Source organism: Homalodisca vitripennis, chromosome 3 (genome assembly GCF_021130785.1).
Source record: "Homalodisca vitripennis isolate AUS2020 chromosome 3, UT_GWSS_2.1, whole genome shotgun sequence".
NCBI lineage: Eukaryota > Metazoa > Arthropoda > Insecta > Hemiptera > Cicadellidae > Homalodisca > Homalodisca vitripennis.
In genome coordinates this window covers 155690946-155704324 of record NC_060209.1, presented here as the reverse complement: position 1 = coordinate 155704324, position 13379 = coordinate 155690946, and positions in this window count along the sequence as shown.

The following is a 13379-nucleotide window of genomic DNA, read 5'->3' as shown; positions in this document are numbered from 1 at the left end:
GAACCTAATGATTTTTGTGCAACATTAGCAGCAGTCCTCCTTCCATTCGCCTAACCACGGAAAGAAAAGTAAAAAAACTCCCAATTTCTGGAGTGTGTGGTAAGTGATACGGTCGTCCTTAACTCAAAAGTTCAACATACGAAAGTATACACTTGCCAATATCTGTATTTTTAATCGAAAAAAAAAACAGAATTTTGTCAAAGAAAGTTTCACATACTCTTTATTGACAAGCTCTTTAATCTTGGGCTCAGAGAAAGATGGGTGAAAATCATAAATCAAAAACGTTGAATCTAATTTTATAATATTGATTCTTTCAGGCTGTCATAAATAAATGGAAAGAAAACAACAAACTTTGATAACGAAAACAAAAAGAAAGAAAGATTCACTTATGTGAACTCCATTGTACCGGAATTGATTGAAGAAAATTAGAAGATAAAAAAGAAAGTATAATATTAGAACCGCCTTTAAAACACAAAACACTCTCCGACAAAGACTAGTAATAACAAAACCTAAAATGGCATCCATAACTCAAAACATATTCTTGTATTTCATTGAAGGAGGAGGAGCTCTTCTTATTAGAAATGTATATAATATATAAAATTATTGGAGAATTGTGAGTTTTCTTTTATAAAATAATAGAAAATATTCTTGTATGATTCTTCTAAATATGGGGCTTAAGGAATATAATACAAAATACAACACAAAAGATTGCTAGCGGGAAAGCTAAAATTGCTCAGCAATGCTGGTTTGAAAATCATCATATAAAATGGGATTAAGCCGACATAATACACCACGAAGAGATTTCTTTTCAAACGCAAAATAGCTTTATACATAAAATTAGCAGACCTACCACTAAGTCTACCTTAAGTTCAGGTATTATCTCACTTGGCATTCAAATAATATAAAACGAATTAACTAAGAAAATGTTAAATATTGTAACAATAGTAACAAACCTCAACCATTACAATTCGTAAAAACACCATCATGGTGTGGTGTATGACAAAATAATAAGGCCGGATGCGGCTGTTTTTATTCCTCCACATCCTCTCAAATGAGGCGTCGCGATACCGCAGGAAATGCAGACTTTGATGTTCCGTTTTTGTTCCACCTTCGATGGTGTGGGAGTGTGGTCTTGTTTGTGCTCTTTTTTCTGAGCAGTGACCACCTATGGGTTAATTTCCTTTAGTCTGTCAGGTATGACACTTACTCCATTGCAGCACGATGTAAGATTAAAGTATATGTTTATGTATAAATATTTTTACACCTGAGGAAGTAGATGGATTTAAATCCTCAAAATGTTATGTTATACATTAAGTTTAACATATAACGATTGCAAATTTCTTATTGTACTTTCAAACAAACTATTGTCAATAACAAACTTTCAACAAATAAAGTTATTTTTATATTGCTAAGTGTAGAATTATTTCTTTTTTTAAATATCAGATTTTAAATTTATCAATGATGAATTGTTTTATGTGATCCTACTATATTCAAAAATTTTTATAAATTAAATACATTATAAACTGATCTTTTTTACACTCAGTTAATATGAGTAGAATTCGTAATAACAAATATATTTTTTATTAATATACAAACCTAGACTATATTTCAAGACCGGAGTAAAATAAATGATAATATCAAAATATTTTGTAATAACTGACCGAGAGTAAAAAGAGCTATGAACAAGAGATATTGCATTTAAGAAGATAGCACAGGCATTCTGCTCTGAGAATAGAGGTTATCATGTACGCTGAAATAAACTCTATTGTTAGGATGGTTTAGAAAGAAAACATTATTACGGGATTATCTGTAATCCCTTAAAAAAATTCTTTGAATTATGCTAAAACTTAACAAGCAACATTAAATTTAATCCAGACTCGTGCTATTTAGTTTATTCAACTAATGTAATACACTCATACATCGGATTGAAAATATTTAATATTTTTTTACATGCAATGTATTTTGGTAAAGTAGATTCAAATGCCTGTACCATCACTATTCGACTACTGATAACAGTCATAAACTAGGAGTTGAATATTCTAAGCAATTTCATAAATATTGTGTTTAACGTTTACGACGATAACAATCTAAGACCACTTCTACCCTATTAAAACTATGTAAATTTTCATTAAAAATAGTTTCTTTAAGGCGGAAACTAATTTAAGTACCAGATAACATATCACAATGATCTGATTACTAATGTCTCCGGTCATCAGTGCGAGATGTTATAACATCTCCTGTGCTGGGCTGTGTCACACTGCTGATAGTTACTATCAGAAAGATGTAAAAATTACGGTCACGAATAATTTAGAATGGTAATTATAATTTTGAAGTAAGTAACACATGACGACATCTAAGTAACATTGATTAAAAGTTAATATGGGTATGCAACACTCCTTACTGTATATTCCTGGACATTCATACGTAAATAATGTTTTAATACTAAAAGCAAGTACAAGGTATTAAAATGTTTTACAAACATAAATATGTGTAATTTTTATTTTACATTTTCTCATATAAGAAATGAAGTATTATTCTTATTATTCATTGGATCCTTATTTTAGGCGCTTAGAATTATAACTCAAATATTTATTGATATTGGCATAAATAATGTGGAAAACCTGAAGAAACTTAGTTTATTAAACTTTGAGAGCAATCAAAATACTTCTTTCAAACTGGAATAAGAGGTTGGTTTTTATATCAAAAACCCAAAGTAATTTATGACATATCTAAAATTACATATATCTACTCTATGGCTACGTGATGGTACTTTGTGCTTGATAGACTTTAATGTCAAATTTCTGTGTTGACTAATTTGGAGAAATTAACATATAATCAAACTTTCGATTTCGTGCTAAATAGGCATGTATCCTTCAAATGTTTTCTAGTTGTTTCCATCATTAAATAAGTTTAGAGGATGGTGTGCTTAATGTTTTCCCTAAATTAAAAAATACTTGTGTATGACAGTAAAATGTTTCCAGCTAATCCATAAGGGGGTAGAATAGTATCACGGAGCCCCAAGTACCACAGTTATTGAATGTTAGCGTGCAGCATGGTCTCGTGTTGGTTCATTAAAACCACCACACTGTTATTACACCACGGATAACAATGAAACCGACGTAAGTAGAGCATGCCTGGCAAGTGCCGTGATTTCGTTAGTACTGAACTAACACGATAGCTCTTGTATGTCGTGTTGATCGTGTACATTAACACATCGTCACGCGTTTATAATTGTCATCTTAGATATTTTGTTCTATCTCACTTATAATAAAAATCAAAATTTGAACAATCATATCTTTAATGAATATAAATCATTTATTTCTTGAATATATTTTTATCTTGAACCTATTTATAGAACATTTAAGTACTTGTAACTCACACATGCTTTAAACAGACTAAGCAGTTCTAATACAACGTATAGTTTTCTGTAATTGTCACTAAATAAAATATTTTACTTTTAATTTTTTCTGAACTCAGCTTATACAATGGGCCAATGAATGTTGAGTGCGTTATCCCTGCTGTGTGTTATCACTGTAGGCTAAGGATCAAAGTTTTAGAATTTTAAGTAAGAACGTTTTGTGGTTTTTGATCGGGGTTTTGCAAATAAAGACAAGGAATGAGCGTCACATACGTGTACTTTAAGTAAGATTTTATTTGTCCTGATAATTCTGAATAGAGATAAATATATACATGCACTATACGGATGGACTTTGAACTGTGTATGTCTGATTGTGTCATTAGGCTACCAAGGATCTACAGATAATCATCACAGACAGATATACATGCACTATACGGATGGACTGTGAACTGTGTAACTGTTTGTGTTTTGTGTCTGATTGTGTCATTAGGCTACCAAGGATCTACAGATAATCATCACAGACAGATATACATGCACTATACGGATGGACTGTAAACTGTGTAGCTGTTTATGTTCTGTGTCTGATTGTGTCATTAGGCTACCAAGGATCTACAGATAATCATCACAGACAGATATACATGCACTATACGGATGGACTGTAAACTGTGTAGCTGTTTATGTTCTGTGTCTGATTGTGTCATTAGGCTACCAAGCATCTACAGATAATCATTACAGACAGACATACATACAGTATACGGATGGACTGTAAACTGTGTAGCTGTTTGTGTTTTGTGTTTGATTGTGTAATTAGGCTACCAAGGATCTACAGATAATCATCACAGACAGACATACATGCACTATATGGATGGACTGTAAACTGTGTAGCTGTTTATGTTCTGTGTCTGATTGTGTCATTAGGCTACGAAGGATCTACAGATAATCATCACAGACAGATATACATGCACTATACGGATGGACTGTAAACTGTGTAGCTGTTTGTGTTTTGTGTCTGATTGTGTAATTAGGCTACAAAGGATCTACAGATAATCATCACAGACAGACATACATGCACTATACGGATGGACTGTGAACTGTGTAGCTGTTTGTGTTCTGTGTCTGATTGTGTCAAGAGGCTACCAAGGATCTACAGATAATTATCACAGACAGACATACATGCAGTATACGGATGGACTGTGAGCTGTGTAGCTGTTTGTGTTCTGTGTCTGATTGTGTCATTAGGCTACCAAGCATCTACAGATAATCATCACAGACAGACATACATGCAGTATATGGATGGACTGTGAGCTGTGTAGCTGTTTGTGTTTTGTGTTTGATTGTGTCATTAGGCTACCAAGCATCTACAGATAATCATTACAGACAGACATACATGCAGTATACGGATGGACTGTGAGCTGTGTAGCTGTTTGTGTTTTGTGTTTGATTGTGTCATTAGGCTACCAAGCATCTACAGATAATCATCACAGACAGACATACATGCAGTATACGGATGGACTGTGAGCTGTGTAGCTGTTTGTGTTCTGTGTCTGATTGTGTCATTAGGCTACCAAGGATCTACAGATAATCATCACAGACAGACATACATGCAGTATACGGATGGGCTGTGAGCTGTGTAGCTGTTTGTGTTCTGTGTCTGATTGTGTCATTAGGCTACCAAGGATCTACAGATAATCATCACAGACAGACATACATGCAGTATACGGATGGACTGTGAACTGTGTAGCTGTTTATGTTCTGTGTCTGATTGTGTCATTAGGCTACCAAGGATCTACAGATAATCATCACAGACAGACATACATGCACTATACGGATGGACTGTGAACTGTGTAGCTGTTTGTGTTCTGTGTCTGATTGTGTCATTAGGCTACCAAGGATCTACAGATAATCATCACAGACAGACATACATGCACTATACGGATGGACTGTGAACTGTGTAGCTGTTTGTGTTATGGGTCTGACTGCGCCATTAGGATAACCATGGCCTAAAGAGGATGAACAAAGAAGATAGACTTAGATTATACTTGGAATATAGGTGGAATAGTCAGTTTAGAGTACATGTACTAAATCCTTTTGCGTCACAAAGACACTAAGGATGCGCAGATGATCAACATACGGATAGACCGACGTAGATTAAAAGTCAGCGGAACAGTCAGCTTATATTGCATTGATTGCGTCGTTAAATTACCCAGGACCTACAGATGATTAAAGTAGACTGGCAGACTTATATTATACGCCTGGACTGTGAGCTTAGGTTGTATGTGTTCTGTGTCTGATTACGACGTTAAATTACCCAGGACCTACAAATGATTAAAGTAGACAGGCAGACTTATATTATACGCTTGGACTGTGAGCTTAGGTTGTATGTGTTCTGTGTCTGATTACGTCGTTAAATTACCCAGGACCTACAGATGATTAAAGTAGACTGGCAGACTTATATTATACGCTTGGACTGTGAGCTTAGGTTGTATGTGTTCTGTGTCTGATTACGTCGTTAAATTACCCAGGACCTACAGATGATTAAAGTAGACAGGCAGACTTATATTATACGCCTGGACTGTGAGTTAGGTTGTATGTGTTCTGTGTCTGATTACGTCGTTAAATTACCCAGGACCTACAGATGATTAAAATAGACTTGCAGACTTATATTATACGCCTGGACTGTGAGCTTAGGTTGTATGTGTTCTGTGTCTGATTACGTCGTTAAATTACCCAGGACCTACAAATGATTAAAGTAGACAGGCAGACTTATATTATACGCCTGGACTGTGAGCTTAGGTTGTATGTGTTCTGTGTCTGATTACGTCGTTAAATTACCCAGGACCTACAGATGATTAAAGTAGACTGGCAGACTTATATTATACGCCTGGACTGTGAGCTTAGGTTGTATGTGTTCTGTGTCTGATTACGTCGTTAAATTACCCAGGACCTACAGATGATTAAAGTAGACAGGCAGACTTATATTATACGCCTGGACTGTGAGCTTAGGTTGTATGTGTTCTGTGTCTGATTACGTCGTTAAATTACCCAGGACCTACAGATGATTAAAGTAGACTGGCAGACTTATATTATACGCTTGGACTGTGAGCTTAGGTTGTATGTGTTCTGTGTCTGATTACGTCGTTAAATTACCCAGGACCTACAGATGATTAAAGTAGACAGGCAGACTTATATTATACGCCTGGACTGTGAGCTTAGGTTGTATGTGTTCTGTGTCTGATTACGTCGTTAAATTACCCAGGACCTACAGATGATTAAAGTAGACAGGCAGACTTATATTATACGCCTGGACTGTGAGCTTAGGTTGTATGTGTTCTGTGTCTGATTACGTCGTTAAATTACCCAGGACCTACAGATGATTAAAGTAGACTGGCAGACTTATATTATACGCTTGGACTGTGAGCTTAGGTTGTATGTGTTCTGTGTCTGATTACGTCGTTAAATTACCCAGGACCTACAGATGATTAAAGTAGACAGGCAGACTTATATTATACGCCTGGACTGTGAGCTTAGGTTGTATGTGTTCTGTGTCTGATTACGTCGTTAAATTACCCAGGACCTACAGATGATTAAAGTAGAGTTGCAGACTTATATTATACGCCTGGACTGTGAGCTTAGGTTGTATGTGTTCTGTGTCTGATTACGTCGTTAAATTACCCAGGACCTACAAATGATTAAAGTAGACAGGCAGACTTATATTATACGCCTGGACTGTGAGCTTAGGTTGTATGTGTTCTGTGTCTGATTACGTCGTTAAATTACCCAGGACCTACAGATGATTAAAGTAGACAGGCAGACTTATATTATACGCCTGGACTGTGAGCTTAGGTTGTATGTGTTCTGTGTCTGATTACGTCGTTAAATTAACCAGGACCTACAGATAATTAAGGAAGACTGGCAGACTTATATTATACGCCTGGACTGTGAGCTTAGGTTGTATGTGTTCTGTGTCTGATTACGTCGTTAAATTACCCAGGACCTACAGATGATTAAAGTAGACAGGCAGACTTATATTATACGCCTGGACTGTGAGCTTAGGTTGTATGTGTTCTGTGTCTGATTACGTCGTTAAATTACCCAGGACCTACAGATGATTAAAGTAGACTTGCAGACTTATATTATACGCCTGGACTGTGAGCTTAGGTTGTATGTGTTCTGTGTCTGATTACGTCGTTAAATTACCCAGGACCTACAAATGATTAAAGTAGACAGGCAGACTTATATTATACGCCTGGACTGTGAGCTTAGGTTGTATGTGTTCTGTGTCTGATTACGTCGTTAAATTACCCTGGACCTACAGATGATTAAAGTAGACAGGCAGACTTATATTATACGCCTGGACTGTGAGCTTAGGTTGTATGTGTTCTGTGTCTGATTACGTCGTTAAATTACCCAGGACCTACAGATGATTAAAGTAGACAGGCAGACTTATATTATACGCCTGGACTGTGAGCTTAGGTTGTATGTGTTCTGTGTCTGATTACGTCGTTAAATTAACCAGGACCTACAGATGATTAAAGTAGACTGGCAGACTTATATTATACGCCTGGACTGTGAGCTTAGGTTGTATGTGTTCTGTGTCTGATTACGTCGTTAAATTACCCAGGACCTACAGATGATTAAAGTAGACAGGCAGACTTATATTATACGCCTCGACTGTGAGCTTAGGTTGTATGAGTTCTGTGTCTGATTACGTCATTAAATTACCCAGGACCTACAGATGATTGAAGTAGACATGCAGACTTATATTATACACCTGGACTGTAAGCTTAGGCTGTATGTGTTTATTTATTTATTTACATACGGTATACACCATTTTACATTGATATAGGTATCATGAAAATACAAGAGACTTGATAAAAACAACTTACATAAATAGATTATATGCATACATGCTAAAGCAAACAAACCAAAAACAAGCAAAAAAGTGCCAAATAACATCAAATTCGTGAATAAAAAGAAAAATTACGACAGCAATATAGTTTATAAGCAAGTGCAACATGCAGGTGGATCCGTAAAAAAACTTAATTAAAGTATCGTATAAATTATAGAGTTACTTACTATACCACTAAGAAATACATATACATATGAGCAAATTGTATATGTTGGCAGTATGACTAGTAATAAATGTATCCTACTGCAAGCAATTTAGCAATCTTTATACATCTTAATCACATCGGTTGTATGGATATTATCTAAACTGCTTAAGTGGTTTGCATATTTAATTCTCAAGGATTAATTTTAGCGTCACCAATCACTCATCACTAACTCTATCATTTGCAGTAAGAAGGCGCACGTCTTGGCTACGAAATCGAGCCACACCAGGAGAGAAAAAGTCCACAGATCCACATATCTCATTGCCGAGTTGTAAAAGGCGTGGGAGCGTACTGCGTTGCTGGTATAACGTAGAGTACTGAAGCCTCTCAAAAAAACCCTGGGATCTTGTACGACCAGGAATGTGAAAAGGAAGCTCCTGTAACAGCTCAGGGCAGCCCACAACACCATTGATCAACTTCATGAGGAGAACTGAGTCTTGAATCCTTCTGCGAATGTCTAAGTCATGAAGACGGAAGTGAGACTTCAGTAGTGGAACAGGGACTTCAAGGTAGTTGTATCCCATTCGGCAGCCAACAACTCTGATGAATCGGACCTGGGCTCTCTCAATATCCGATATGAGAGTAGATTGATACGGAGCCCACACAGAAGAGTTGTACTCTAGGAGCGGACGCACTAGTGTCTTATACAATGTTACTAGAGAGTCAACATGCAGCCCCCCAGAGAAACGAAAGACGAAGCCAAGCGTGGAGTTGACCCTCCCGCAAATGAACCGCACATGCTCATCGGGATGGAGAGCTGAAGTAGTTATGACACCAAGGTCCTTCATCTTCCAGACTCTATGGAGAATTTCGCTGCCAAGGTAATAGTCATGTTCTGTGTCTGATTAGGTCATTAGTATAACCAGAACATACATATGGTCAACACGGACAGACATAAGTAGATTATACGGCTGTCCATGTGTAATGCATGCCTAAGTAGATTTATAATTGCATTTTCCTCGTTTGCGTTATGATATATCAAATTATTAATGCCTACATTCAATGTGAAATAATATGCGTATTTAAATTTTTTATTCGCGTGTTTTTTTATATTATAATTCGGAAATGAAAAGGATTTTATATACTTATAAAGAAAAGGGTAAAATATACTTTATTTGTATGTTACGAAACTGCAAACACTGGATAGGTAATGTAAATAACTGGGTTTTTAATGGATACCAATATCTAAATGAAATACAATTTTATAAATAACAATTAAGTTTACTGCTTTTATGCAAATATACTTTGATTATTTGTATGTTTTATATAAATTATTGTACGTAACTAAACGTTAATGTCCAGAAGTACTTTTTCAAATAAACTGTTCTTGAAATATTTATTGATCCATATATAACGTACCTTAATTCGTGTTATTTCAGTGAAAAATGTTATTTGTGTGTGTGGGAAGCTATAAACTTGAAATGTAATAGTGATGTTACTTTGCTTAGAAAACGAGGATATTTAAAGTACTTATAACTTTAGAAAGGAACAACTTTGCAATAGTGTAGACTATTCTTAAATAGGTAACGACTAAGTCAAATGCAAAAATGTGCAAAAACATTTACATTAAAGTAATTTCGCTGCGGAGTAATAATTTTGGTTGTACCAAACAAGACTAGCTCAGACTAGTAACTTACACAATCAAGTCCTGCTCTTTCTTTGGTAGCCACTGTGATTTTCCTGTGGACTTTGTTGCTCTCATAGTTCAAGTTTCCGGCACAAGAGAGTTTAGGCAAAGTTAAGGCAGTAACTTAGAAATTTAACTGAGTTTCCACTTCGACTAGTTTATACAGCTTGTTAATGCATACAACAATATTCTTTGTTTATGCGCTTTAAAACTACAAGTAAACCAGAGTGTCTCATATAAACCCTTGGATTATCACTACATCAACCTGAATGGAACTTATAGTGAATAAATTACACTAGACAAGTTACAAGGTTTATGGCTGGTCGTACCATAAACGTTATGACGACCATTTCCTGGATGTATCAGGTTTATTGGTGGCACTGCGGTTTGATTGGTCATTTCAAATTCATTAAAGCATTTTTCACTTGTTTTAATTTATGAATAATATGCAATTTAATAATGGTATAAAGTTTAGTTTAATGCACCAGGTTTATTAGATAAACCTAATATAAAACTTGACTGTATTTATATTTCACTGTTTTTTTAACTACTGCAAGCTGAGTCTAAAAACTATTACATTAAACTCAGGCAATACTTCATTGGAAATTAACCAACTACGTGATTATAACGTAGGTAACTATCCTCCGTTTCGCTTGTTGTAAGGCAACATATTTAAATATATTCAAACGAACTTTATTTTTAATTTTAGTTTTAAAATATTCAAACTTAGCTTGTTTCTTACATAAAAAAACACACAGAGACGACGAAAAGTATTAACATAAATATTCATATTATTTTATTTTATTAATTTTTAATAAGCTGTAATATTTGTTCAGTAATATTTAACTAGTCATTATTTTACATAGTAATTAGTTAATTACAAAATGCATATACCATTTGCAATAAATATAACAAGTGTTACTGGAACTTCTGAGGTGTCATAACCCAAATGGAAAAATAAGATTTTAAAAGTCACAACAATATAGTAGTTATTAAATAAGTAAATTACACAAGAGTTTGTTACTAATGTGCAATGTATATACATAGTAGAGTAAATAGAGATAACTATAAATATTTTTGTCTGCAGCTGATGGCATAAGTATACCAGTGTATCTCGTATTATATCTTAGAAATGTAATATATTTCCCTGCTCGCAACAAGTTAATGTGCCTTTGTCAATTTTAACAGTTATTTCCACATAACTGTGAAGAGCCATCACCAATTATAGGTCTTAAAACTAAAATGAAAATTTACTAATTTTGTCTCAGTTTAAACATTTCTTAACCTGAAATTGTAAGACAAAAATTGTTTAAGCAATGTTTTCACATGATACTGCAAAATTTCCTTCAATTACATTCATAAATTTATTAATGTTTATCTTTGATTAATTATATGAATTAATAAATTACTGCAATAATGTAGTTAACTAAATGAATATATAATTGATTCATCACAAAATACTTTCATTATAACGCTTATGCTCTTTATATAAAACCATATTAGATAGAATTTCAGATCGCTGCAGATAAAATACTATAAAACGAACAACTGCTTTAACTAAATGAGTTTTACTTCACATGAACGTGTTTTGCAAACTATGCAAAATCAAACGATAATTTTGTTTTGTTTATATTAAATTCCAATGATTAATCATTCGTAAAGAGGAGTATCATAAGTGTTAGAAAAAGCTTCGTACCCTAAATTCGTCTTGTAAAACAAGAAATCCCTTTACCTTTACTGTTTACCTTTTAGTTGCTATGTTTATATGAAGAAAGAAAGCAAAGAATGATCAATTTTATTTTTAAAAATGAGGAGAGCTTTTGTTTCTCCTATCAGTAAACTATTTATGATATTAACAATAGATTTTTTAATTCTTTCAATTAAAAGGATCACAAATAAAAAATAGTCCAAGTTTAGGACAATTCGATTAGTACTAATTGAAATATGTAATCTCTTTAACTACCATTAAGGATGGCTTTTTTTACCTAAGCTATAAACTTTTTTGAACTGTCACTGAGCTAATATACATGCATCTTGACCAACCATCTCTTATCCAACATCCATGAAAACTAGTTCAGATGACAATGAAGTTCTCATCAAACAAATTCCTATATCAACTTTTTGTACAGGAGTTAGTGTGCTCATACAATGCAACATGGTTGCGGATGACAGTAACAAGTCATTCGTAAAAAGCTCCGGACTAAATTAAGTAGATACAATAAAACTACTGCAAACTTATCTGGTTATCAACGAATCATTTTAGCTTTCTCATGAATAAAACTAAATTACAACAACCATCATGGCAGATAGACTCAACCAATATGTTTACCTCAAAAGTAGACTAATTCGTACATATATCAATCATTATACATTTACCACCTACACAGAGTTCATGTACGGCAACCAAAACATCATCATACCTATGCTGAGAGTGGACCTTTTTAGAAATGAGGCTCACCACAATATAACTAGGCTGATGAGTATTTTCTCATTACTGTTCGCAACTACTCTCTTCACTCATTGTGTGCTCATTACTCTATTAGCAACTTCACTACAACAGAACACCACAACCTGCCTAGCACAAATTCGCAACAATTTAGCTGTACTGATAAGTATTTCCTCATTATTGTTTGCAATTATTCTCTTCACTCATTGTAACTTCATTACTCTCAAATAATAATGTCACAAACCATTAAGAAAACAAACAATTTCCTTGAGCTTATTTTAGTTATTTATTAATATTTCAGTAAAGGAAAGGTCGAATGGCAGGATTTAAACGAAATCACGAGTTAAACCACATCAAGCATTACTAATAATAATTATATATGTGGATATTTTAATACAATTTATATAATAAAAAAACTTTACATTTAACTTTATAAATGCACAACAAACCCTCCAAACTTAAATTTTCAGGGTGTTTGTATAATACAAAATCCATAGGGGATATTTCGTAATAGGTACTGTTAGGCACATATAATATTTAAATACGATGGTAAAACTCTACAACAAACATATCAAATTGTATGTAAGGGGATTATGAAAATATCCTCATATCATTGAGCATTTAGGCCATCTAATCCAGCAGCTAATATAAAGCCATCGCTGAGGAAGCAAAGCACCTAAAGAAATATAAAACACCTGCAACTGCAGCGGGGTGCTTATTTTATAAATATAATGCATCAATTGAAGGAGCTAATTACCGTCTCTTGCTTGAAAACACCATACTGCTCTCTCGCCCCTGCAGGCTTTGTGAAATGTACTCAGTGATACTGAACTTGAA